The sequence below is a fragment of the Herpailurus yagouaroundi genome, unplaced genomic scaffold (assembly GCF_014898765.1).
Source record: "Herpailurus yagouaroundi ecotype Mexico unplaced genomic scaffold, PumYag 100, whole genome shotgun sequence".
In the NCBI taxonomy this organism is placed as follows: Eukaryota; Metazoa; Chordata; class Mammalia; order Carnivora; family Felidae; genus Herpailurus; species Herpailurus yagouaroundi.
Window position 1 is genome coordinate 86,731,605 of NW_024412391.1, and position 25,758 is coordinate 86,757,362.

The following is a 25,758-nucleotide window of genomic DNA, read 5'->3' on the forward strand; positions in this document are numbered from 1 at the left end:
AGCCTGTTTCCGATTCTGTGTCTCCCTCCCTCTCTGCCCCTCCCCCATTCATGCTCTGTCTCTCTCTGTCCCAAAAATAAATAAACGTTGAAAAAAAAATTAAAAAAAAAAATAAGTCTAAGTCTATTTAATATAGTTGTCTACTTACTACAAGATTACTCCTAACTCTAAAATCAGTCTCTGGAACTTTAGTACCCACAACTATTTTGTTATGTATGGAAAGTGCATAGCTTGTGGCCAAATGGACTATCACATTGACCTTAGACAAGACAAATGAACTTAGACAAGTTATTTAACTTCTCTGAACCTCAGCTTCCTTATCTGTAAATAGAAGTGGGTAAAGCTGACCTCACAGAGCTGTTGGGAGAATTAAGAGATCATGTAGGTAAAACAGCCAGCATGGGGTCCAGCATATGGTGAGTGCTCTTGAAATGTTAACTTTTTTCTCCCATTTTAGCATTCTTGCTGCGCTACTCCAGAAGCATGCTCCTAGTCCTGCTCTATATCTTTCTTTTTTCTTTTTCTTTTTTAATTTTAGAGAAAGACAGAGAGCATGACTCGGGGAGAGGGACACAGGGAGACAGAGGGAGAATCCCAAGTAGGCTCCATGCTCAGCACAGAGCCCCAAACCAGGCTCGATCCCACAACCCAGTGATCATGACCTGAGCCTAAATCAAGAGTCAGATGCTCAACCAACTGAACCACCCAGGGGACCCCAGGCTCTGTATCTTTCAAGGCATTAGGGTGTCTTTGCAAAATATATTCTGCTATGGTTTAAATAGATATGTCTCCCCAAAATCGTATGTTGAAATTCTAATACCCATGTGATGGTTGTAGGGGTGGGGTCTTCAGGAGATGATTAGGTCATGAGGGCAGAGCCCTCACTAATGGAATTAGTGTCTTTAATAAAGAAGCCCCCAAGAGCTGCCTGCCCACCTTCTGCCATATGAGAACATAATGAGAAGTTGCCAGTCTGCAACTCAGAAGAGTTGCAGAGCATGACCAGACTGGCACCCCGATCTGGAACTTCCCATCTCCAGAACTGTGAGATATAAATTCCTGTGGTTTATAGGCCACCGGTCTGTGGTATTTTGTTCTAGCAGCCCAAACAGACTAAAACAGATTCTAAGATTGACTCCTCGGAGCATTCAAGGATGTCACATGGACTGACCCTTAGCTATCTGTAAGAGGAAAGGAAAAAAGTCAACCTTCAGCTTCTGTGGAATCCTGAGTCACTCTACTTCACTGTTAGGGCCATTCGGCTATGTTCTTTCCTGCAGAAGTTCTTCTGCCAGCCATAGAGAAGTGCGAATAATTTAAATGATTCAAGCCAGCTTGTCAACATGTTCTTCAGATCTTTCTACATAGATATTTACTCTTTGACCTTTCACAAGATGGATCATCCTCAGCCAGGCAGAGAAAGTGATTACCCTGGATGATTATCCTGGAACTGACACTAAATTGGAACCAGTTTCCTTTCTCCATGAGAGCATTACTCCAATAATAGGAATTATCTGTTAAAAAGAAAAAAACAGAAACATAAAGTCATTTTCTCTACAAATTGCCCTAAGTTAGAGCCAGAAATCTCTAGACAGAGCCAACAGTACCACACATTGTAAAACAGTCTTTAGCAAGGTCTCATCAACCCTGCCCTGCCTCACCCAGCCTTGGCACAAGCCCTCATGCTATCCCAGCATAGCCGCAGCACACTCAGCCTTGATCCAAGCTGTGTTACCTGTTGTTACCTCAAACCTGAGCTCCATGCTGCCCTCACCCCCCTCACCCAGGCCGGCTCTAGGCACTGTCCTCCTCATCAAGACTGTGAAATAAATGCTTTCTGCCTCTGTAGTATGATAAAAAAATAAATATTTGGTCTTCGTCCCTGATTCCTGGCACAGAGCTCCTAAAATCCTTGGAATTTACTGTCTTTTGAAGAAATACATTTTTTAAATTTTTTTTTCAACATTTATTTATTTTTGGGACAGAGAGAGACAGAGCATGAACGGGGGAGGGGCAGAGAGAGAGGGAGACACAGAATCGGAAACAGGCTCCAGTCTCTGAGCCATCAGCCCAGGGCCTGATGCGGGGCTCGAACTCACGGACCACGAGATCGTGACCTGGCTGAAGTCGGACGCTTAACCGACTGCGCCACCCAGGCGCCCCGAAATACATTTTTTAAATGTTTATTTATTTTTGAGAGAGAGATGGAGGGGCAGAGTGTGAGGAGGGCAGGGGCAGAGAGAGAGACACAGAATCTGAAGCAGGCTCCAGGCTCTGAGCTGTCAGCATACAGCCTGATGCGGGACTCGAACTCATGAACCATGAGATCATAACCTGAGCTAAAGCCAGCTATTAACGGACTGAGCCACCCAGGTGCCCCTATTGTCTCTTGTATGCTCATGAGGTGGCTCATGGTGGAAGCTGGACACTAGAAAAACCAACCACATGATGAAAGGGTTAGAACTTTCAACTTCACCCGCCCCCCCCCCAACCTTCAGGGAGGAGAAAAGGGCTGAAGATTAAATTCAATCACCCATGGCCAATCAGTTAATCAATTGTGCCTATGTAATGAAAGTTCCATAAAAAACCCCTAAATGACTGGGCACCTGGGTGGCTCAGTCGGTTAAGTGTCCTATTTCTGCTCAGGTCATGATCTTGCAGTCCCATGGGTTCGAGCTCTGTAGGTTCGAGCCCCGCAGGTTCGAGCCCCACGTCCGGCTCTGTGCTGACAGCTCAGAGCCTGGAGCCTGCTTTGGATTCTGTGTCCCTGTCTCTCTCTGCCCCTCCCCCACATGTGCTCTGTCTTGCTCCATCTCTCAAAAATAAATGTTAAAAAAAAATTATGGCACAAAAACAGACAACAGATCAATGGAACAGAATAGAGAACCCAGAAATGGACCCACAAACGTATGGCCAACTAATCTTTGACAAAGCAGCAAAGAATATCCAATGGAATAAAGACAGTCTCTTCAGCAAGTGGTGCTGGGAAAACTGGACAGCGACACACAGAAGAATGAACCTGGACCACTTTCTTACACCATACACAAAAATAAACTCAAAATGGATGAAAGATCTAAATGTAAGACAGGAAGCCATCAAAATCCTCAAGGAGAAAACGGGGAAAAAACCTCTTTGACCTCGGCCACAGCAACTTCTTACTCAACACATCTCCAGAGGCAAGGGAAACCAAAGCAAAAATGAACTATTGGGACCTCATCAAAACAACAAACTTCTGTACAGCGAAGGAAACAATCAGCAAAACTAAGAGGCAACTGACAGAATGGGAGAAGATATTTGCAAACAATATATCAGATACAGGGTTAGTATCCAAAATCTATAAAGAACTTACCAAACTCAACACCCAAAAAACAAATAATCCAGGGGAGAAATGGGCAAAAGACATGAATAGACACTTGCCCAAAGAAGACATCCAGATAGCCAACTGACACATGAAAAAATGCTCCACATCACTCATCATCAGGGAAATACAAATCAAAACCACCATGAGATATCATCTCACACCTGTCAGAATGGCTAACATTAACAACTCAGGCAACAACAGATGTTGGCGAGGATGCAGAGAAAGAGGATCTCTTTGGCACTGCTGGTGGGAATGCAAACTGGTGCAGCCACTCTGGACAACAGTATGGAGGTTCCTCAAAAAATTAAAAATAGAACTACCCTACAACCCAGCAATTGCACTACTAGGTATTTATCCAAGGGATACAGGTGTGCTGTTTCAAAGGGGCACATGCACCCCCATGTTTATAGTAGCACTATCAACAATAGCCAAAGTATGGGAAGAGCCCAAGTGTTCATCGATGGATGAATGGATAAAGAAGATGTGGTATATATATACAATGGAGTATTACTCGACAATCAAAAAGAATGAAATCTTGCATTTGCAACTATGTGGATGGAACTGGAGGGTATTACAGAAAGCGAAATTAATCAGTCAGAGAAAGACAAATATCATATGATTTCACTCATATGAGGACTTTAAGACACAGAACAGATGAACACACAAGGGAAGGGAAGCAAAAATAATATAAAAACAGGGAGGGGGACAAAACAGAAAAGACTCTTAAATATGGAGAACAAACAGAGGGTTACTGGAGGGGTTGTGGGAGGGGGGATGGGCTAAATGGGTAAGGAGCATTAAGGAATCTACTCCTGAAATCATTGTTGCACTATATGCTAACTAACTTGGATATAAACTAAAAAAATAAAATAAAATAAAAAAATTTTTAAAACCCTAAATGACAGAGTTCAGAGAGTTTTTGTGGTTGGTAGGCACACCAGTATGCTGAGAGGCATTTGGAGAGAGCACAAGAAGTTCCACAAGCCTTGTCCCATACTTTGCCATATGTGTCTCTTCCATTTGGCTCTTCTTGAGTTGTACCCTTTATAATAAAATGTAATAGTAAATAGAGAATTTTTGAGTTCTGTGAGTCATCTAATAAATTATCAAACTTGGTGGGGGGGGGGGGATGGTCATAGGAATCTTCAAATATGTAGTTGGCCAGGCAGAAGTGTGGGTCACCTGGGTATCCCACTTGCAGCTGGCATCTGAAGTAGGGACAGTCTTGTAGAACTGGGCCCTTTAATTTGTGAGGTTTGACACTAACTCCAGGTAGATGGTATCCAAATTGAATTGAATTGGACACCCAGTTGGTGTCAGAGTATTAGAGAATTGGTGAGGAAAAATGACTCATATTTGTTGTCAGAAGTGGTGTGAGAAATACCACACAGTCCCAGACTCCCTACCCTAACCCCTGTACTCCAAGGACCACCTATCCTTAACTGTGTTCCCTGGACCCCCAGAAGTACTCCAAGAAATCCATGAATCTTAAATCCAAAACAAGCACTAAACTATGAAATTGTCCATTTCTCCTCTCATCTCCCCTGCCCACCACCACAAGAAATGTCTGTGTTCTGTGTCCTGTGCCTTTCCATGTCTGTGCCTTTGACCACCTAGAATGTTTGTCTTCTTTTCCAATAAATTTGAAGTCCAGCTCAAATGCTTCCTTAAAGTCTTATCACATTCCTCCACCAAACATTATCTTTCCTTACTTTTGGAACAATTAATATCTATCTCTCTTTATCTGTATGCTTTAATGACATGTCATTTTCTGTCTTATATTAGGGTTTTCTGATGTTCATCATTTATTTTCCCTACTAAACTATAAACCCTTTGCTGACAAGAAGCTTGAAGTCAAGTCAGAGAGATATGTTGTGATCCATGGTTGAATTATCTTTGTATTCACAACTTGGCTTGGTGTTTGGCTCTTAGTATTCAGACAATGATTTCATGAATGAGTCAATCAATCTCAAAAGTGCTATATGAAACCTACCAGCTTCAAGAGAATAATTACTAAGTGAACATGTGGAAAATGTGAAGTAAAAGGTCTGTTCCTTTCTATACATGGGGCTTGTATTAGTCAGGGTTCTCCAGAGAAACAGAACCAATAAGAAACATATATAGAGAAAGAGATGTAAGAAGAGATTTATCGGGGGCGCCTGGGTGGCTCAGTCAGTTAAGCGCCGACTTCAGCTCGGGTCATGATCTCACGGTTTGTGGGTTCGAGCCCCACATCAGGCTCTGTGCTGACAGCTTGGAGCCTGGAGCCTGCTGCTGATTCTGTGTCTCCCTCTCTCTGCCCCTCCCCTGCTCATGCTCTGTCTCTCTCTATCTCTCAAAAATAAATAAACATTAAAAAAAATTTTAAAGAAGAGATTTATTGTAGGAATTGGCTTCCTTGACCATGCAGACCAAGATGTCACATGACTAGGAGAGTGGGGAATGTAATTCAGTTCAGGCCCAAAGGGAGTATCAGGGGAACATGGCATAAGTCACAGTCTGAGTTCAAAAGCTCAGGAGTACCAATATCTGAAGGAAGGAGAAGATGAAAATCTTAGCTCAAGCAGGAAGAAAATTTACCTTTGCTCTGCCTTTTCATTTTATTTAGGCCCTCAGTGGTTTGGGTGATGCTTATCCACAGTGATGAGGGGAATTCTCATTAATCAGTCTACTGATTCAAAATCTCATCTCTTCTTGGGGAGCCTGAGTGGCTCAGTCAGTTGAGCACCTGACTCTTGATTTCAGCTCAGGCCATGATCCCAGGGTTGTGGGATCAAGCCCCATGTCAGGCTCTGCACTGACAGCACAGAGCCTGCTTGGGATTCTCTCTCTCCCCCAATCTCTCTGCCCCTCCTATGCTCACTCTCTCTCCCAAAATAAATAAATAAACATTTTTTTAAAAATCTCATTTCTCCTGAGATACCCTCACAGACACATCCAAAAATAGTGTTTTACCAGCTACATGGTATCCCTTAGCCCAATCAAGTTGACAATAAAATTTATCATTACAGGACTCATGGGGAAATCAAACCTGTTTGTACTTACCACCCAATTCATTTTTGCCCAGAATCCTGGTTTACAGGATCAAAGAAACTGGAATCTGAATCAACCCACAAAGATTAAAAGAAATCACTGAGGCCTTTCCTCCTGGCAAGATGGCTATTGCTTTTCTGTCATTTGCTCCTAAACCTCAAAAGCTTCAGGCCATGCCAAATTCTAAGAGCAATTATGAAGTGCTTTTTTGAACCTGCAGACCACAAACCAATTTGTGTGGTTAAACATGTCCATCAGATAATGGACATCTCCAATGTCCATTATCTGATGATTTGGGAAGAAGTGAAAACTGTCTCACCAATCTTTGGTGATTCATGCTTTCCAAAAGAAGTGACAAAAAAAAAATGTACACACTTTCAAACAATGAAATGTGGCAAATTCCACGACACCTATCATCCCTGAAGGCTGAACATGATCCTTTTCTCTCTCCATATGGAGAACTATCACAGCTACAGGGAAATGCTCTCCCTCTAGACTCAACAGCTGATGAGACACCCTGAAGAAGAGAAACACTAAACAAACCAAAAGGAAGACCTAAACACCGATCTACATTAAGCTGACTCCACTAAATAAATGGTGAGACTTATCTGCTATACTTCACTAGGCAGGAAGATGTTTCCATTTTATTACTGTAGTAAATTCAAAGCAGAAAGCAACATATATTGACACTTCAATCAAGAAGGCTCAGATAAATATACACGCACACACACACAAGCACACACTCTTACATGCATGTTCCCTGCCCAGCCCACTCAGCTCTGTATGTTGAAAGCTTTATGAAAGAAAGCCTGGAGGATATCCAAGATTGCTAACAAGATTCAAAGGGATGGAGTTTTACAAATCCTTATAAAAGAACGGGGAGCCCTTGCCAATGAGAATTTGAAATATGTTCTTCTGCTCTTCTGGCTGTACAGAAGAAAAAGAGTCATAAACAACTTGCCAAGAATATACGTTCCCACAGAACACATCACCCTCAAGCTAAGTGCTCGCTGCCCTTTCTTCTTTAAGCACTAGGAATCAGTGACGTTACTGGGATAATACAGACCTGCCTGGCACCTTCAATCACTTGGCAAATTATAAAACAGGACTATGTCACTTCAGCTACTGAAATAAGGAGGCAGACCGACATTACCAAATAAGCATGTGCAGTACAGGGGTGTAAGAAATGGGACAATATTTCAAGTGCTGGAAAGTGACAAATTTTATGTTGAGCCACATCCACTGCAGGGCCGCATACGGTATATCTTCAAGGTGCAGGTATTGCATGAAGGTAAACTGTGCTGGGCATGTTTGTAAAGTATTTATATTCCATCAGCTTTCTTGCCAGAGGAAATAGTGGTTCTTTGTACATTATGCCAGATGAATTTTATAATAGAAGCCACAGCCTATTTCTAAGTAAATCATTAAATCATCAGCTTTTTAATGAAATGGAATTGTATGCACTGATCTTCCAGATAAAATTGTCTGTACTGGTTTTTGGGGGGCACCGAGGTGGCTCAGTCAGTTAAGCATCCCAATTTCGGCTCAGGTCAAGATCTCACGGTTCGTGGGTTCAAGTCCCACATCAGGTTCTGTGCTGACAGTTCGGAGCCTGGAGCCTGCTTCTGATTCTGTGTCTCCCTCTCTCTCTGCCCTTCCCCTGCTCATGCTCTGTCTTTCTCTGTCTCTCAAAAATGAATTAAATAAACAAATAAAATTAAAAATTAAAAAAAGATGTTCTTTTGTAGAACGTGACTGTCACAGGACAGAAGAATTAACTCAACCATTTGCTGCAGAAGACTGTGGAAAGGTAGGCAAATCAGTATTTATTGAGCAAAATGCCAGGCACGAAGTAGGCACTTGCCATGTGACTTCACTAAATCCTAATATCAACCTATAAGAAAAGAACAATTATTCCCATATCAGAGATGAGAAAATTCAAAGAAGCTAGATAACTTGCCCAGAAACACAATGCTAAGAAGTGGCAGAAATAAGATTTGAAAAATCTAGGTCTTACCAAAACCTAAGTTCATTCAAATGCAATGTGCTAAATCCCAACCTGGACAAAGTTGGCCTAGATAATCTTGCCCTGGCTTTTCAAGCTAAAATTAAATATAAGTAAGCCACCTGTAGTAAGCCACCTGTCAACCAATATATACTAATGCCCAAATATTTTGGGTAACTGGTGGCATGCACTGTACTACATTTCATGCATATAGACTAAATGTCCTAATATAATTGCTGTTAGCAAAACAGAAGACTCTCTAGTCACAAATATGGTCAAAACAATTTTTTAAAAGGAGTTGAGTAGAATGGGAAGCTAAGGGTCATCTAATCCATGCTTCCATTTATTGATTCAACAAAGATTCGTTGAGTCCCTAAGACCATGTACTTCTCTAGTCACTGGGGATACAGCAGTAAATAAACCACATAGCATTTCTATTCTCATAGATCTTACATGTTAATGGTGAATATCGGTAATAAATAATATTTTTACCATGGAGAAACCTGGAAAACACTACCTTAACCATATGCCAAAGGTTAACATCACCAATAATGTCATATGGATATCATTTATGCCCTGATATGATGTGATAAAAAAGGCATTTCACCCCTGTGGTACTCTTTCAAAAACAAAAACAAAAACACCTAACTGTAATCTAATTAAGAGAAAAACATTAAGCAAACTTGTATTGGGGACATTCTACTTGATTTCTAGCCAGTACTCCACAGGGCTATCGAGGTTATGAGAAACAAGTAGATTTACACACAAATGGAAACTAAACAACATACTCCTGAACGACCAGTGGGTCAAAGAAGAAATCAAAAAGGAAATTAAAACATATCTCTAAACTAATGAAAATGAAAACACAACATACCAAAACCTATGAGATGCTGCAAAAGCAGTTCTTAGAAGTAAGTCTATAGCAATAAATGCATATATTAAAAAAAGAAAGATCTCAAATAAGCAACCCAACTTTACACTCAAGGAGCTAGAAAAGGAAAAACCTAAGCCCACAGTTAGCAGAAGGTAGGAAATAACAAAAATCAGAGCAGAAACTCTCTGCTTAGAGATTAGAAAAATAGAAGAGATCAACAAAACTAAGAGATGGGGGTTTTTTTGGAAAGGATAAACAAAATTGACAAAACTTTAGCTAGACTAAGAAAAAAAGAGACAATACTTGAACAAATAAAACTGGAAATGGAAGAGATGTGCAACTGATGCCACAGAAATACATAGGATCATAAAAGACTACTATGAACAATTATATGCCAATAAATCTAATAAATGGGTAAGTTCCTACAAATACACACTTAATCAAGACTGAATCATGAAGAGAGGTGCCTGGGTGGCTCAGTCAGTTAAGCATCCAACTCTTGGTTTCAGCTCAGGTCATGATCTCACTGTTCATGGGTTCGAGACCTGTGTCTACAGTGTAGAACCTGCTTGGGATTCTCTGTCTCCCTCTTTCTCTCTGCTTCTCTCTGGCTCGCTCTATCTCTCTCTCAAAAATAAGTAAATAAACATTTTTTAAAAGACTGAATCATGAAGAAATGAAAAATCTAAACAATTAATGAGTAAGGACATTGAATCAGTAATCAAAAACCTCCCAACACAGAAAAGTACAGGACCCAGTGGTTTCACGGGCAAATTCTACCAAACGTTTAAAGAAGAATTAATACCAATCCTTTTCAAAAAAATCCTTTTCCGGGGTGCCTGGGTGGCGCAGTCGGTTGAGCGTCCGACTTCAGCCAGGTCACGATCTCGCGGTCCGTGAGTTCGAGCCCCGCGTCTCGAACGGGGCTCCCTCTCTCTCTGCCCCTCCCCCGTTCATGCTCTGTCTCTCTCTGTCCCAAAAAATAAATAAATGTTGAAAAAAAAAAATTAATAAAAAAAAAAAAATCCTTTTCCAAAAAATTGGAGAGGGGGTATCTCTCTCCAGATCATTTTACAAAGTCAGCATTATCCTAATACCAAAGCCAGATAAGGACGCTATGAGAAAAGAAAATTGTTGACCAATATCTTTGATGAATATATATGCAAAAACTCTCAAAAAATATTAACAAAACTGAATTCAACAGCACACTAAAAGGATTATAGGCCATGATCAAGTGAGATTTATCTCTGGATGCAAGGATGGATGATCATATGCAAATCAGTAAATGTGACACATTATATTAATAGAATGAAAAATAAAGATCATATAATCATCTCAATAGATGCAGAGAAAGCATTTGACAAAATACAACAATTTTCATGATAAAAAAAAAACCCTCCACAAATTAGATATAGAAGGAACACACTCAACACAATAAAGGCTGTATACAACAAACTCACAGCCAACATTATACTCAACAGTGAAAAGTACAAAGCTTTTCTTCTAAGATCAAGAAAAAGACAAGGGTGCCCACTATCACCACTCTTTTTCAACACAGTACTAGGAGTCCTAGCTACAACAATCAGGCAAAATAAAGAAATTAAAGGCATTCAAATTGTAAAGGAAGAAGTAAAACTGTCTTTATTTGCAGATGATATATTCTTGTATAGAGAAAATCCTAAAGATGCAACAAAAAAACTATTAGAAATAATTAACGAATTAAGTAAAGTTGCAGGATATAAAATCAACATACAGAAATCAGTTGCATTTCTATGCACCATGAAATACCTGAAAAAGAAATAAAGAAAACAATCCCATTCATAATATCATCAAAAACAATAAAATACTTAGGAATAAATTTAAATTCATTTATTTATAAATAAATTTAAAATAAATTTAAATAAATTATAAATAAATTTATAGATAAATAAATTTAAAGGTCTGTACAGTCAAAACTATAAGATTTTGATATGTGAAATTGAAGACAAACAAATAGAAAGACATCCCATGTTCATGGATCAGAAATTCATATTGTTAAAATGTCCATACTACCCAAAACCATCCATAGGTTCAAGGCAACCACTATCAAAATTCCAATGACACTTTTCACAAAAATTTTTAAAAATCCTGAAATTTCCGCGGAACTACAAAAGTCCTCAAATAGTCAACAATCATGAGAAAGAACAAAGCTGGAGGCATTACACTTCTTGATTTCAAACTATATTACAAAACTATAGTAATCAAAATAGTATGCTACTGGCATAAAAATAGACAAATAGACCAGTGGAAGAGAATAGAGAGCCCAGAAATAAACTCCTGTATCTATGGTCAACTAATATTTGACAAGGGATCCAATAACACTGAACAGAAAAAGAATAATCTTTTCAATAAATGGTGTTGGAAAACCTAGATAACCACATGCAGAAAAATGAAATTGGACCCCTAGCTCACACCACTCACAAAAACTAACTCAAAATGGATTAAATACTGCAACATAAGACCTGAAACTATGAAGCTCCTACGGGAAAACATGAGGGAAAATCTCTACACTGGCCTTGGCAATTATTTTTTTAGATATAAAATTGAAAGCACAAGCAACAAAAGGAAAACAAATACTAGGCCTACATCCAACTAAAAAGCTTCTACACTGGAAAAGAAACAACAAACAAAATGAAAAGGCAATTTATGGAATAGGAGAAAATACTTGCAACCCATATATCTGACAGGGGTTAATATCCAGAATATGTTAAAAAATGCATACAACTCTATAATAAAAACACAATCTGACTTTAAAAATGGACAGAGGGACTGAATAGACATTTTTCCAAAGATGACATACAGATGGCCAATATGTACATAAAAAGATACTCAACATCACTACCCATCAGAGAAATGCAAACCAAAACCATAATAAGGTTATCATCTCATTCCTGTTAGAATTGTTATCATCAAAAAGGCAAGAGATAACAAATGTTGGCTAGGATGTGGAGAGAAGGAAACCCTTGTGCACTGTCAGTGAGAATGAAAATTGGTTGGGGCGCCTGGGTGGCTCAGTCGGTTAGGTGTCTGACTTCGGCTCAGGTCATGATCTCGCGGTCCGTGAGGTCGAGCCCCGCGTCGGGCTCTGTGCTGACAGCTCAGAGCCTGGAGCCTGTTTCAGATTCTGTGTCTCCCTCTCTCTCTGACCCTCCTCTGTTCATGCTCTGTCTCTCTCTGTCTCAAAAATAAATAAACGTTTAAAAAATTTAAAAAAAAAAAGAAAATTGGTTCAGCCACTGTAGAAAACAGCATAGAGATTCCTCAAAAAATTAAAAATAGAACTACAAAAGAATCTGCAATCCCACCTCTAAGTATATATACAAATAAAAGGAAAGCAGGATATCAAATATATATCTACATTCCCATGTTTACTGTAGTATTATACACAATAGCCAAGATACGAAAACAACCTAAGTATCCATCAATGAATGAATGAATAAAGAAGGTATGAATATACATATATATATTCACATATATATGTATATTTATATATGTGAACCTTGAGAGCATTATGCTAAGTGAAATAAGTCAGAGAAAGATAAATACTGTATGATATCATTTATATGTGGAATCTAAAAACTCTAAACTTGTAGAAACACACAGTAGAGTGGTGGTTACCAGAGGTTGTGAGTGGGGGGAAGGGAGGGGGAAGATGTTGGCCGAAGGGTATAAAATTGCAGTTAGAAGATAAATAATTTCTGGAAATCTAATGCACAATATTAGCAAAGAGAATCAATAAAAATACTCCTGGAAGTACTATGCAATTATAGCACAGTTGCAGAATACACGGTTAATATACAAAAGTCAATCACTTTCTTATATACCAGCAATGAACAATTGTAAATTAAAATACAAATTATGGTAATGTAAATTACCATTTACATTAACACCCAAAAAATGAAATGCTTAGGTATAAATCTAGCAAAATATGTATATGAAATATACAAAGAAAACTACAAAACTCTAATCAAAGATATCAAAGAACAAAATAAATGGAGAGATATTCCATTTATGAATTAATTAAAATGAGTAATTGAAACAGGATGGTACTGTCATAAAAGTAGATACATGGATCAATGGAATAGAACAGAAAACCCAGAAATAAACCCACAATTATATGGTCCATTAAGTCTGACAAAGGAGGAATGAATATACAATGGGAGGGGCGCCTGGGTGGCGCAGTCGGTTAACCGTCCGACTTCAGCCAGGTCACGATCTCGCGGTCCGTGAGTTCGAGCCCCGCGTCGGGCTCTGGGCTGATGGCTCAGAGCCTGGAGCCTGTTTCCGATTCTGTGTCTCCCTCTCTCTCTGCCCCTCCCCCGTTCATGCTCTGTCTCTCTCTGTCCCAAAAATAAATAAACGTTGAAAAAAAAATTTTTTTTTTAAAAAAAATATATATATACACAATGGGAAAAAGACAGTCTCTTCAACAAATGGTGTTGGAAAAACTGGACAGCCATATGCAAAGAATGACACTGGACCACTTTCTTATACCATACAAAAAAATAAACTGAAAATGGGTTAAAGACCTAAATTTGACCTGAAACCATAAAAATGCTTGAAGATAGCATAGGCAGTAAGCAGTATCCTCTCTGACGTTGGCCATACCAACATTTTTCTGGATATGTCTCCTGAGGCAAGGGAAACAAAAGCAAAAATAAGTTATAGGAACTACATCAAAATAAAAAGTTTCTGCACAGCAAAGGAAACAATCAATAAAGCTAAAAAGCAACCTACAGAATGGGAGAAGATATTTGCAAAAGCATATATGTGCATATCCCATGAAGGGTTAGTATCCAAAATACATAAAGAACTGATACAACTCAATAACCTCCCCAAAACGAATAATCCTTTACAAGTGGGCAGAAGACATGAATAGACATTTCTCTAAAGAAGACATACATATAGCCAACAGACACATGAAAAGATGTTCAACATCATTCATCATCAGGGACATACAAATTAAAACTACAATGAGATATCACCTCACACTATCAGAATAGCTAGAATTAACAAAACAAAACAAAACAAAATAAGTGTTGGCAAGGATGTGGAGGAAAAGTAACCCTCTAGTTCTGTGGGTGGGAATACAGATTGGTGCAGCCACTGTGGAAAACTTTCTCAAAAAGTTAAAAATAGAAATACCCTATGATCCAGTAATCACACTACTAGGTATTTACCCCCAAAATACAAAAAAAAAAAACAAATTCAAATGGGTACATGCACCCCTAGGTTTATTAAGTCATTATTTACAATAGCAAAACGACATAAGCAGCCCAAGTGTCCATCAACAGAAGAATGGATAAAAAGGTGAGATAGATAAATATAGATATATAGATACACATATACATATACATATACATATAACATATGTGTATATGTTATATATATATGTATGTATATATATACATACATATATATATAATTTCATTATTCATTATACATATAACGAAATATTATTGAGCCATAAAAAGGAATGAAATCTTGCCATTTGCAACAATACAGATAGAGCTAGAGAGCATAATGCTCTGTCAGTCAGAGAAAGACAAATACTATATGATCTCACTCATATGTGGACTTTAAGAAACAAAACAAATGAGCAAAGGAATAAAAAGAGAGACAGACAAACCAAGAAACAAGACTTTTAACTACAGAGAACAAACTGATGATTACCAGAGGAGAGATGGGTGGGGGATGAAGGAAATAGGGGATGGGGAATAAAGAGTACATTTATCATGATGAAAAAGAAAAAGAAAAAGAAAATCGAAAAAAAGAAAATTCTGTTTCAAAGTTACAATCTGATAGTATATTTGATTAGTATTGTGAATGATAGTTAATAAATTTGGATTAAATGTAACAAATATCTGAATCAAAAAAGGAAGAAACAAGGAAAATTGTCATATAATTCATGTAACTATTTCTTAAAATCAAACTTTCCAACTCAATGACCTCTTAATAGAGTTATTATTAAATGTTTTCCTTAATTTTGCACTAAAAAAAAAAAAAGACTTACCATAAAGGTACAGTAATCAAGACAGTGTAGTATTGGCAAAAGAATATACAAATAGGTCAATGGAACAAAATAAAGAGCCCAAAAATAGACCCATAGAAATATAGTCAGGGCACCTGGGTGGCTCAGTTAAGCATCTGACTTTGGCTCATGTCATGATCTCACAGTTCATGGGTCCAAGCCCCATGTCAGGCTCTGTGCTGACAGCTCAGAGCCTGGAGCCTGCTTCAGATTCTGTGTCCCTTCTCTCTCTGCCCCTCTCCTGCTAGTGCTTGGTCTCTCTCTGTCTCTCAAAAATAAATTAACATTTAAAAAAAAAAAGAAATACATTCAACTGATCTTAGACAAAGGAGCAAAAGCTATATAATAAAAAAATATAGTCTTTTCAACAAATGGTGCTGAAACAACTGGACATCCACATGGGGAAAAAAAGGAATCTAAAAACAAATCTTAGGCCCTTTACTAAAATTAACTCAAAATATATTGCAGACATAAATATAAAATGCAAAACTATAAGAAGACAACATGCAGGAAAGACTATATGACCCTGGGAACAGTGATGACTTCTTAGATATAACACAAAAGCATGATCCCATAAACAAAATAGTTGACAAGCTAGATTTTATTAAAATTAAAAACTTCTGCTCTATGAAAGAGAAATTAAGAAAATAATCTCATTTACAATTACACCAAAAATAATAAGCTACCTGAGAATAAACCTAACCAAAGAGACAAAAGACCTGTACTGTAAATATAAAACACTGATGAAAGAAATCAAAGATGACACAAAGAAATGGAAAGACATTCCATGCTCATGGATTGGAAGAATAAATATTGTTACAATGTCTGTACTACCCAAAGCAATCTACAGATTTAATGTTATCCCTATCAAAATGCCAACAGCATTTTTCACAGAACTAGGACAAACAATCCTAAAGTTTGTATAGAACCCAAAGGACCCTGAATAGCTAAACCAATCTTGAAAAGGAAAGCTGGAGGCATCTCAATTCTAAAGCTGCAGTAATCAAAACAGTATGGTACTGGCACAAAAATAGACAGTTAGATCAACAGAGCAATATTGGAAACCCAGAAATAAACCCACAGTTACATGGACAATTAATCTTCAACAAAGCAGGAAACAATATCCAATGGAAAAAAGATAGTCTCTTCAACAAACGATGTTGGGAAAACTGGACAGTGACATGCGAAAGAATGAATCTGGACCACTTACTTACACAAAAATAAATTCAAACCATAAAAATCCTTGAAGAGAACACAGGCAGTAATTTCTCTGACTTGGCCATAGCAATTTCATTCTAGATATGTCTCCTGAGGCAAGGATAACAAAAGCAAAAGTAAACTGTTGGGACTACATCAAAATAAAAAGCTTCTGCATAGTTAAGGAAAGAATCAACAAAACTAAAAGGCAACCTACAGAATGGGAGAAGATATTTGCTAATGACATATCTGATAAAAGGATAGTATCCAAAATATATGAAGAACTTATAAAACTCAACACGCAAAAAACAAATAATCCAATTAAAAATGGGCAGAAGAGATAAATAGACATTTCTTCAAAGAAGACACCTAACAGACACATGAAAAGATGCTCAACATCACTTATTATCAGGGAAATACAAGTCAAAACTACAATGAGATACCACCTCACACCAGTCAGAATGGCTAAAATCAACAACCACTCGTCTTGGTGAGCATGTGGAGGAAAAGGAACACTTGTGCACTGTTGGTGGAGGTGCAAACTAGTGTGGCCATTCTAGAAAACAGTATGGAGTTTCCTCAAAAAGTTAAAAATAGAACTACCTTATGATCCAGCAATCACACTACTGGGTATTTACCCAAAGAATAAAAGAACACTAATTCATGCACCCCTATGTACATTGCAGCATTATTTATAATAGCCAAGATACGGAAGCAGCCCAAATGTCCATCAATTGATGAACTAAAGAAGTATATATATACTCGGTCATAAAAAAGAATGAAATCTTGCCATTCGCAACGAGACGGATAGAGTTACAGAGTATAACGCTAAGCGAAATGAGTCAGTCAGAGGAAGACAAATACCATATGATCTCACTCCTATGTGGAATTCGAGAAACAAAACAAGCAAAGGGGAAAAATAAGACTCTTAATTATAGAGAACAAACTGATAGTTACCAGAGGGGAGGGAGTAAGGGGTTGGGTTAAATAGGTGACAGGGATTAAGGAGTGCACTTGTGATGAGCACAGGGTGCAGTATGGAAGTGTTGAATCACTGTATTATATATCTGAAACTAACACTGAATGTTAACTAACTGGAATTAAAATTAAAACATAAAAAAATTATACATTAAAAAAAACTTCTACTCTGAGAAAGATACTGTTAAGACAATGAGAAGATAAGCCACAGACTGGGAGAGAATATTTGCAAAAGACACATCTGTTAAAGGACTGTTATTCAAAATATACAAAGAACTCTTAAACCCAACAGTAAGAAAACATATTACCTGATTTTTAAAATGGGCGAAGACCTGAATAGACACCATACCAAAGAAGAAATATACAAATGGCAAATAAGCATGCAAAAAGACGTTCCACATTTTCATCAAAGAAATGCAAATTGAAACAACAATGAGAAATCACTGTACATCTATTAGAATGACAAAAATCCAAAACACTGACAACAGCAAATGCTGGCAAGGATATGGAGCAACAGGAACTCTCATTCATTGCTGGTGGGAATTCAAAATGATTCAGCCACTTTGGAAGACTGTTTGACGGTTTCTCATGAAATTAAATATACTCTTTCCATATGATCCGGCTATCATGCTCCTTGATTTGCCCAAATGATTAAAAACCTATTTCCACACAAAACCTGCATGCAGGTGTTTATAGCAGCTTTATTCATAATAGTCAAAAACTGGAAGCAACCAAGATGTCTTTCAGCAAGTGAATGAGTAAATAAACCCTGGTACATCCAGGCAATGGAATATTATTCAGTGCTCAAAAGAAATGAACCACAAAGCCATGAAAGGACATGGAGGAAACTAAGTGAAAGAGGCCACTCTGAAAAGGCTATATATATAGATTCCAATTTTATGACATTCTGGAAAGACTCACATACAGAGATAGTAGAGAGAGAGGGAGGGATGAACAGGTAGAACACAGATAAATTGTATGAAACTACCCTGTATGTTATTTTATCATAGTGGATGCTCGTCATACATTTGTCCAAATTCGTATAATGTGCAACACCAAGAGTGAACCCCAAAGTAAAATATGGATTCTGGGTGATAATGCATTCATGTAGATTCATCAGTTATAACAAACATACCACTACAGCTCAGAACGTTGATAGTGGAGGTGCTGAGGGGCCAGGGGGTGGTGCAGGAGCTATACAGGAATTTTCTGTACCTCTGCTCAATTTTGCTGTGAACTTAAAACTACTCTAAGAAATAAAGCTTATTGCGGCACCTTGGTGGCTCAGTCAATTCAATGTCGAACTTCGGTTCAGGTCACAATCTTAGTGTTCCTGAAATGGAGCCTGCATCTGGCTCTGCGCTGACAGTGCAGAGGCTCCTTCAGATTCTCCCTCTCCCTTTCTCTCTGCCCCTCCCCTGCTTGTACACATGCTCTCTCTCTCCCTCAAAATAAATAAACTTAAAAAAAAAACCCTGCTATTACCATTCATCTATAAGTGTTTGTGTAGACATATGCTTTAATTTCTATTGCATAAGCATCTAGGAGTGAAATGCCTGGGTTATGTGATAGTTTTTTAAAAGCTGCCAAACTATTTCACTAAGTGGCTGTAAAATTTTATAGCACTTCACATCATTCAGGAACATTCAAGACTTCCAGTTCCTTCACAGTCTCACCAGCACTTTGTATGTTAAGTGTTGTAAATATTAGCCATTCTAATGAGGTGGTGTCTTACTGTGATTTTTATTTGCATTTCCCAAGTGACTAATGATGCTGAGCATCTTTTCATTTGTATATCTTCTTTGGTTAAGTGTTTGTTCTAATCTTCTGTACTGCATGTTTTCATAATGGCCAGCAAAAGTTGAGGCACAAGGTCATATCAAAAGGAAAAGTTTTCACCTCTTTTCTCTCCCCTCCCATGCTCTTAAAAATTAAATCTTCTTGTAAGAAGCTGCTCGGGTTTTTTAATAATATTTTATTTTTAGAGTAGTTTTAGGTTCACACCAAAATTGAGCAGCAGGTACAGAGATTTCCAATATGGCTCCTGCCAGCCCCCACCTCTACTACTGTCAACATCCTGAATTATAGTGGTCCATTTTTTAAAAATATTTTTTTATTTTAATTCCAGTTAGTTAACATATAGTGTTATATCAGTTTCAGGTGTACCATATAGTGATTCAACAATTCCATGCATCACCCTGTGCTCATCACAACATGTGCATTCCTTAAACCCCCATCACCTATTTAACCCATCCCCCCAATTCCCTCCCCTCTGGTAACCATCATTTGTTCTCTTAAATTAAGAGTCTGGGGGCACCTGGGTGGCTCAGTCAATTAAACATCTGACTCTTGATTTTGGTCCGGGTCATGATGTCACCGGACGCTCATCCGACTCTGCTCCCAGTTACTTTTTTATCATAGTCATCTAGTGGGTATTTTGTGGTATCTCACTGTGGTTTGGATCACAGCATTTGTTTTTTAGTGGTATCTAAGAATGGCACATTTTACAATTTTATGGATGAGAAAAATACAGCATAAGAAAGTGAAGTCCAAGGCCATATAGCTAAAAAGTGTAAGAGATGATCTTTCCTGGCCCTAGGCACCATAACACCAGAACCCATACTTTTTTTTAACCAACTGGACTTTAATTATATAATAAATAACTGTACAAGTGAATATAACTTTAAATGACATTCCACAAAATATTTTTGATATCCTAACTTGTATGAAGCAGTTTGTAATCTTACATTTGTACATGCTTCGACTTAACACACTTTTAAAACTTTTCTCCCTGTCTCCATTTTCATTCTGCTAGTCATCTGGAAATGATATTGTTTAGTATAAACTTTATGGCTGAACTTGGTTGCAAGGTATAAACACTAATGTTATATCATTATTGGAGACACCATGCTCTCCAAACACTGATGATATGTTTTATTCTTTAAGTGAAATGTATGCAATAAAAGACTGTCTTCGAAATTGACCTTTAATTTCCTGTTTTACTTAGAAGTGTTATCTATTTTTTTTAGTTTCATTCTTCCCCATTGTTAATCTTTTTAATTGAAATATAATTATCATGGCATAAAACTCACCCCTAAATCTTAGCGGTTTAACAAATTAAAGTTCACTTCCCCTATACACGGAGTCTACTATAGGTCCAACGGTTCTCTAGGGAAGCTCCCTCCCTCTCCACCACCTTGATCGATCAGCACTAATGATTGCTGCATCAGGGGAAGAAAGAGCTGCAGCTCAGGCAGGAGCTTACACAGCTTAAGTTGGGGGGTGAAGAGTATCATTGCCACTTACTAGTTATGTTTGGCTCCCACCTGTGTGCCAACAATTTAGGAAGTGTAGTATTGTGGGTAACCAGAAATGGAAGAAAAAGCAAGCAATAGTGAGTATTAGCAGTATCTTTGGTATTTCCTATGGGGAGCAGTTTCTAATTCATTCCAAATGCAGTCTTTCCACTCACATCAAAGGGGATGGAAAGTGAGAATCCTCTAGGCAAACCCATTGAACAGAGGCAGAGCCTTCACATAATTGTTCACTCCCAGGTGTACGCACAGGGAACTGGCTCAAGAGATCACCCCTAGGGAATGTGATCCCACTGAGACCGGGGTCTTAATAGGCTATGTGGCCCCCACAGGCCAGGTGTCGCTTAGGTACAGGGCGATGCAGCCTCACTCGCCCAGTAGCCGTATCTGATGGAAAACTGGAAGCACGGATGCTGCCTCTGCTAGGCCCCTCCCAAAAAGAAAGGAAACCACAAGTAAGGAAGAGAAGACCAAGGTGGGACGAAGGCAAGAAGGTGAACCCCATCTGTCTCTGTTCCAGTACCTATCACAGTGCCTACCACGCTAATTGCCTCAGTAATTATTGCATTAAATGTGTGCCACAGCGTGGAGAAAACAATTATTAATAACCGAACCTGACTGGAATCACTGCCAATCTTTCCCTGCTGAACTTTTTCTGTATTTCTGTGCCTAAAAATCCCCAGAGATGTTTATTTGGATCCAAAAAGGTCAGACCTAGTTGCTTTTACCTCTTGCGAACACCCCTTAAAGCCAGAGGTCCCTGCTACCACCACCACCCTGTCTTCCTCTGACGCTTCTCCTTAAAATCAGAAGCTGTTTGACAGCCTATAGAATCTCCTCAATCCTATTGTTTCCAAGGAGTTGCTCCCTCATCCTCTGAACCCCATTACCCTCAACTCTGCCTCTCATGAAAGGAGAAAATAAAGCTCTCTTCCATATGGCTTAGACTTCTACTACATGGCCTAAGTGAATAAATGTTTATGGGCTAAATATCACTATTAAAACTCAGATCATATCACAACATATATATATACATATATAGGACATGTGTATCTCAGATCATATCAAAACACACACACATACAGGGTATGCGTCAGTATGTTGCACATATACATATATAAGACATATCTACTCAGGGGACAAGCTTATAATAAAGTGATCCAAAAGTTAAAACTAACAGGTAATGAAATACACACAAATACAATTAAAAAGGAAACAGGGATGACAATGTTATCATCAGATATATAAGACTCAGAAAATATATCACTCAAAAGTCATCACTGGGATGAAAAAGACAAATGTCAGAGAAAGACAAATATACGATTTCATCCATATGTGGAATTTAAGATACAAAACAGATGAACATAAGGGAAGGGGAGCAAAAACAATATAAAAACACAGAGGGAGACAAACCATAAGAGATTCTTAAATACAGAGAACAAACTAAGGGTTGCTGGTGCGGTGTTGAGTGGGGAGTGAGGGGCATTAAGGAGGAAATGTGTTGGGATGGGCACTGGGTGTTACATATAAGTGATGAATCACTAAATTCTATTCCTGAAATTATTATTATACTATATATTAACTAACTTGGATTTAAATTGAAATAAAAGGAAGAAAGAAAGAAAGAAAGAAAGAAAGAAAGAAAGAAAGAAAGAAAAACATTTATTAATGAAAGACACATTGCAAAGGGAAAAAAAAGTCATCACTGGGAAACCTGAAGACCTCAAAACCTGAAGACCTCAAAGAAGTAAGTTAAAACTAGAAACACAAGTATGGACAAGACTAAGAAGCATAAAGTTCACTGTGCATGCTCAAATCAATTAAATATATAGACTTTAGAATAAATGACTGTTAAAAACATGGTTATAAAATTGAAAGTAAAACCGGGGCACCTGGGTGGCTCAGTTGGTTAAGCATCTGACTTTGGCTCAGGTCATGATCTCATAGTCCATGAGTTTGAGCCCCGCATCAGGCTCTGTGCTGACAGCTCAGAGCCTGGAGCCTGCTTCGGATTCCGTGTCTCCCTCTCTATCTGCTCCTCCCTTGCTCATGCTCTGTCTCTCTCAAAAATAAACAAACATTAAAAAAATTTTTTTTTAATTGAAAGTAAAACTTTAAAAATCCATGAAAAGTGATTTTTTTTATCATAACTTTCTGTATCTCCCCTAGCCTGCTCTACCTGTAACAACCCAATCTCAGTAAATTCTTGTTTAATCTGGATTTATAGACAAGTTTATTACTACCTAATTACAACCGGAACATGTAATTTCTTAGAGTAAAATATTTGAAGAATTTTTAATGAAATTTCATTCATTCATTTAATAAATATTTATTAAGGATTATGCTAGGCAGTAGGATAAACTAGTTAACTAGGACACACAGTCCCTGACGCAAATAGCTGACAGTTTAGTAGGGAATGCAGACAATTAGGCATTTATAAGGCCGTAAAGACTATAACACACGCAAGAGGAACAACTAACCCAGACTTAGAAGATCAGAGAAAACTTCCAAATGGAAGTGACATCTAATAGAAGTCGCCTTTGACAGAGGTATGGACTACATACCTAGGCAGAGGACAAATTATTTGGCAAAGGCCTGAAAACTGGGTGGCAAGAAATGAGACCAGGCAGGGAAGTAGGAGCCCCACTACATGAAGGCATTTGGCATTTCTCTAAAGAGCAATCAGAAAGTATTGCAGGGAATTAAGTGAGGGGCAGCCCTACCAGATTTTGCTTTAGGAAGAATGCTGTAACTAGGGAGAACAGATTGGAAGAGGGATACGACATGAGGCAGGAGGACCAGTTAGAAGCTGTCAGATTATCCAGGTAGGATGGGATAGTAGCTTGAACCAGGGAAGTGGCAGTGAGAATGAAGAATGGGCAAATATTTATGACACGGTGAATGAGCGAGCAGAAGTGGTGGCCATTCAACGAGTTGCAATGCCTCTCAAGCTTGACTCCTCGTGTGAATCACCTGAGAATGCAGATTCTAGCTCAACAGGTCTGGAATGGGACCAGGAACTCCACACTTCCAATAGTTCCCAGGTGATGCTGATGCCACAAGTGCCTGCAGCACAGTTTGAGCATCAAGGAGCTGGAAAACACAAGGAGAGGAAGAACGCTGAAAGAAAAAAAAAAAAAAAGATAAATTCAGATGTAATGCACTGAAATGAATACAGTAAATTTAAGTGTAGGTAGCCTCCTGCAGGCAGTTGGAGACATGGGTCTGACGTGTAGAGAACAGCTGGGCTGGAAGGAGAGATTTGGGTCACGAGTAAAAATATTCTGGAAGTTGCCCCTACCCACCTACTCCCATTAAATGGAACACTGGGGATGGAAGCCACATTGCAGTGGGTTCACAAGTGGAAGGTGCAGAGGTGAAGACACCGACTCAAGAAATTTAGTTCAAAGGGAAAAGGAAGCATAGAGCAGTAGCTAGAGGACAGTATGGATTTGAGAAAGGATCTTTTTTTAAAGATAAGACTGACTTGAACATGTTTAAATGCTATTAGACATAGCTGTCCACCAACAGGCCATTTGAAAGATCAATCAGGTTTCCTGTCTGACATCTCCACTTCATCCTTTGTAATATTCAGCAAACATTCTATATCGGACGAATTATTTTCCTCTTAGCTTTAACAGCTATATTATAACTGGGGTCTTCTATAGACACAATACTTTAAAATAAAGGAGGAGCGCTTGGGTGGCTCAGTTGGTTGGGGGTCCGACTTTGGTTCAGGTCATGATCTCGTGGTTCATGGGTTCAAGCCCCGTGTTGGGCTCTGTGCTGACAGCTCAGAGCCTGGAGCCTGCTTCTGATCCTGTGTCTCCCTCTGTCTCTGCCCCTCCCCCGCTTGTTCTCTCTCTCTCTCTCTCTCTCTCTCTCTCTCTCTCTCAAAATAAACATTAAAAAAAATAAAATAAAGTAAATGAAATAAAGAAGGCAACTCTGCCCAGATCTACCTACTACCCTACTATCCTTATTCAAGGCTCTCTCTTTAGGAGCCATATATTGAATGCTCTCCTATCATTTTCACCACTAACAACAACTTGATTTTGCATATTACTATTAAATATATTATTTCATATTATACACCTTAGAGCAAACCTGACATAAGCAATTAAAAGACGGCACCCAAGGACTTAATACCACTGAGAATAGCAGAACATATGAAACGTTTAGAAAAGACAAGAAAAAGCGGAAAACTACTTCACTAGGCATCTGGAAATTAGGAGTTCTGCCGGCTGGCTGCTAGAGACTTCATGATGAAAGCCAGCATGCTAGAAACTTGGAAGAGAAACTGAGAAAAGGTCTGTGCCCTCTTACAAGTTTATTACACTAACTACAAAATAGCAGTTTGCAAAGGCACAAATAAAGTGTGGGAGACTGAGATAAAGAATGAAACTTAGCAAGAGATGAGAAATAGAAGGACATAAAAAAGAATTGTTGAAGGCTTTGAAAGAAAAGACAAGGATGAACGATAAGCAGAAAGAACAGGAAAAGAATAGAGTGAATCCTAGAGGTTGACCTCATCACAGAGTATTTATATAAGAGATATGGACTGCAAGATAAGTTTGCTAAATACTTTGAGTAAGTTCACATCGTGACACCAAAATTTATGCAGGAGGTGTCATTGTTATTTACAGTTCATTAAAAAAAAAAAAAGAATGAAAGAAAGAAAGAAAAGGAATAGCTATTTTTGAAAAAACTGAATCACACACTTGAAAGGACCTTGAAAGATCATCTGGTTCTTGACAAAGGAGTACAGCTGTCACCGTCCACCTGTTAGTAAGCACCTACAGCATATGTCTCAGACTTCCAGCCAAGGTTACACTCTTCCAGGGCATCCCCCAGCCAATAACTGAGCATGGCAGGTGTATCAAAGCCTGGTCCTATGCACTGAACAAAAGACTCCTCTTTGCCCTC

The 25,758-nt window shown here is 38.5% G+C and overlaps 1 long non-coding RNA gene across 2 annotated transcripts in view; it reads right to left on the reverse strand.

The window, feature by feature from the left end:
• The window catches only part of LOC121028923 (uncharacterized), a 48,575-nt gene that overhangs the window by 18,782 nt on the left and 4,035 nt on the right, over positions 1 to 25,758 (reverse strand). For both annotated transcript variants that reach the window (XR_005789501.1, XR_005789500.1), the window contains exons 2-3: positions 23,806 to 23,952; positions 1,209 to 1,514 (exon numbers count right to left, since the gene is read on the reverse strand). This is a non-coding gene — a long non-coding RNA (uncharacterized LOC121028923). The remainder of the gene's footprint in view (positions 1 to 1,208; positions 1,515 to 23,805; positions 23,953 to 25,758) is intronic.